Source organism: Octopus bimaculoides, chromosome 10 (genome assembly GCF_001194135.2).
Source record: "Octopus bimaculoides isolate UCB-OBI-ISO-001 chromosome 10, ASM119413v2, whole genome shotgun sequence".
NCBI lineage: Eukaryota > Metazoa > Mollusca > Cephalopoda > Octopoda > Octopodidae > Octopus > Octopus bimaculoides.
The window spans coordinates 62,091,726-62,094,953 of record NC_068990.1 but is presented as its reverse complement, the minus strand read 5'-3'; the positions used below and the strand labels follow the sequence as shown (position 1 = coordinate 62,094,953).

Here is a 3,228-nt window from a genome sequence, read left to right as displayed (position 1 = left end):
CAAATTCTCGCAAAGTTCGGAAGAAGAGAATGAAAAGTATCGCGAAAAAGAACTAACAAACAGAAAAAAAACACATCTATTCTCTTTTTCTCGCTCTCTCTCTCTCATTTTCTCTAACATCAAACACTCTCTTTAATAATAATCATCAATCTCATTCACTTCACCAAGTTACCTTAAACTTCAGTAACTGTGCCCTCTCTTTCCCCTTATTATTCGTTCCCTTTCCTCATCACCACTGCTGCTGTCGCCTTCTTCTCCCCATCATCATCAACTGGTGATATTGCATTCTTATACACTAGTGCTGCCAGCAATGACTGATTGTTCGTGCTAAATAAACCACCGGTTGTAAACGTAGTAAAGTAAGCTGGATTGTTACAGCAGTGGTAGAAGGAAACCCTTGCACTTAGCAAAACAGCACGAGTACCATCGTAATATCATAATCGTCATCAGCAGCGATAGCACCATCTACCAGTGCCACCAACACTACCTCCGACACCGACAAATCAACCACTACGCGCCGACACCTTGTCTAAGAGCACTAGTAGCAGTTAAGGTTTTAGTAGCAGTTCTAAGAGCAGCAGAAATATCAGCAAAGGGAGGTGGAAGGGATGTGTGTCGGCAGCGACCACCTTACCGATGACGATGGATGTTATTATGAGTTGCAGTAGTGACAAGGCAGCACTAGTACTAACTATTATAGTAAGTTAGCTATGAGGTGGTGGTGGTGGTGGTGGTAGTGGTGACGGTGAGGGTAATCATGCTGGCGGCGGCGATGATGATGATGATGATGATGATGACGATGATGGTGGCGGTGGTGGTGACGGTGCCACATGTTTCTGGATCAGCAATATTCTGTTATTAATAATTATGATGATACCGACTATTACACAAATGATGATGATGATGATGGTAGGGGTGGCGATGGTGGGCTCGACGGCGACACCGGAGTAGTAGCTATAGTAGACCAAAAAAGACCAGGTGCCCTGTAAGGTCTCATAAACGACATCGCGTGTGCTCATTGGTTGCAAGAGAAGCTAGTTGTCTCCCCTGCAGTCTCCTCCAACCTAGGCCTGCGAGAAGGCCTTTTTTTTTTCTACAACCCCGGCTTTCTAAAAGCTGCTGCCTTCACCAAGCTCCATAAAGAGAGCGTGCGAGGTAGAAAAGGAAGTAAGACTCACAGACAGTCGGATAGAGTGAGCGTAAAAGCGAAAGAAAAGGAAGATAGACAGAAAAGGAGCCAGCCAGCCAGCCAGCCACACACGATTGCATGAGGGCAATGACTGGTTCTTAACGAAATATACCCGCTGCTGCTGCTGCTGTTGTTGTTATTCCTTCTCCTCCTCCCCTTCGCACCCGGCTTCTATTACTCCTTCCTCCTTCACTTCTTTACAGACAGGCAACACCCGATCGGATCAGGACTCTTTAATAGAAAAGGTGAGCTTTCGGGATCATTTCTTTCGTAACACCTTGTTTATTTCTTATAATGTAATCTTTTCTTTTCGTGTCATGTAATTTTATTTTTATTTTTTGTAATAACCACTTGTTACCCTAACTTAAAGAAAGCTTCGTGGGGAATATCCTATCATATATATATCTACACAATAAACAGAGGCACACAAACACACATTCATGTACTTAAATATATATATATCATATGTTATATGTGTTTGTGTGTGTATTTATATACGTGTGTCTATGTAAGTCGAGTTTTTTTTATATATGTGTGTCACTTTATACATGTGAAAGTATGTTTTATAGGAACATATATAAATATACATTACATGTTCGCATATATACATATAAATATATATACATAAATATGTAGCAAAAGTAAAGTGAGTTACACACGAGCACATACATACATACACACATATTTATATACACACACATGTATATATATATATATATATATATATGTATGTGTGAGTGTGTATGTATGTATACAGAAACGTGTATGTATGGGCGCGCATAGACACTCGTTTGATTAAACACATACATGCAATCACACACACACATAAATATGCATGCGATCCTCTTATTGGATCTGTAGTAATTATATCCTGTCTGTCTGATGTCTGTCCATCTTTCTTTCTCTCTCTGCCACGATATCTTTCTGTCTGTCACTCCTTCAAAATTGCAGTGTGTGTAATTTTGTATGTATGTGTGTGTGTATATGTTTGATTATACTGTTATACACGTAGAATGTGAGTGTGTGTATAAGTGTATGTGTGTTAATATACAGTATACACACGACTATATATATATATATATATATATATATAATGTATATATATATATATATGCGCTTATATGCACATATACGTGCAGCTAGGTGTACATGTGCATTTGTCCATGTATGTCTGTATGTTTGTACGTAGGTATGTAGTGTGTAATTATGTGTGAATATACACTTACACACACACATGTATGTATGTATGTATATATGTTTGTACAAGCACTTATATATATTTGCGTATATATACATATTTGAGAAATACAGTCAGGTAGAATAGGTATGAATATATATGCAATTGTGTGTGTATATATATATATATATATATATATATATATGTGTGTGTGTGTGTGTGTGTGTGTGTGTGTGTGTATGTATGTATGTATACATACATATAGGTGTGTATATAAAGGCACAGAGAAGTATATATGCAATGCATATATACATATTGGCATATAAATATGCATGTGGATGCATATATGTGTATATCCACACATGTACGTGTATATATATTTATACATTAAATGCATATATACGCATACATGTATAGACCTATATATATGTATAAATATAAATACATATATAAAAATGTGCATGTATAGATATGTATACTTATATATATATATATATCTATACCGTTTTCGGCGTAACAAAAATCCAACCCTAAACCCTAACCACTGGGTGTACGTATTCTTTACTTTCGGCATACATTTTTATGTACATATGTATGCAAATATGAATGCATTATGAATGTATGTAGTGCATATATATATATATATATATATATATATATATATATACATACACATACATAGATATACACACACATACATTCCTTTACACACACACACACACATATATATATATATATATATACAGATATACACACACATTCATTTATATATATATATATATTTATATATATACTCACATATATATATGTGATCATCATTGTCGTCGTCGGTTAACGTCCGCTTTCCATGCTGGCATGGGTT

At 36.2% G+C, this 3,228-nt stretch overlaps 1 protein-coding gene across 3 annotated transcripts in view; it reads left to right on the top strand.

Annotated features, from left to right (window-relative positions):
- LOC106884059 (zinc finger protein 836) overlaps positions 1-3,228 on the top strand; it is a 294,539-nt gene that overhangs the window by 4,920 nt on the left and 286,391 nt on the right. The window contains exon 1 of one of the 3 annotated variants that reach the window (XM_052971240.1): positions 516-1,434. The exons of 1 other annotated variant lie outside the window; for it this stretch is intronic. The gene's annotated coding sequence lies outside the window, so the exon portion shown is untranslated. Of the gene's footprint in view, positions 1-515; positions 1,435-3,228 lie in introns of those variants that run through there. One more of the 3 variants, XM_052971237.1, reaches the window with a different exon arrangement.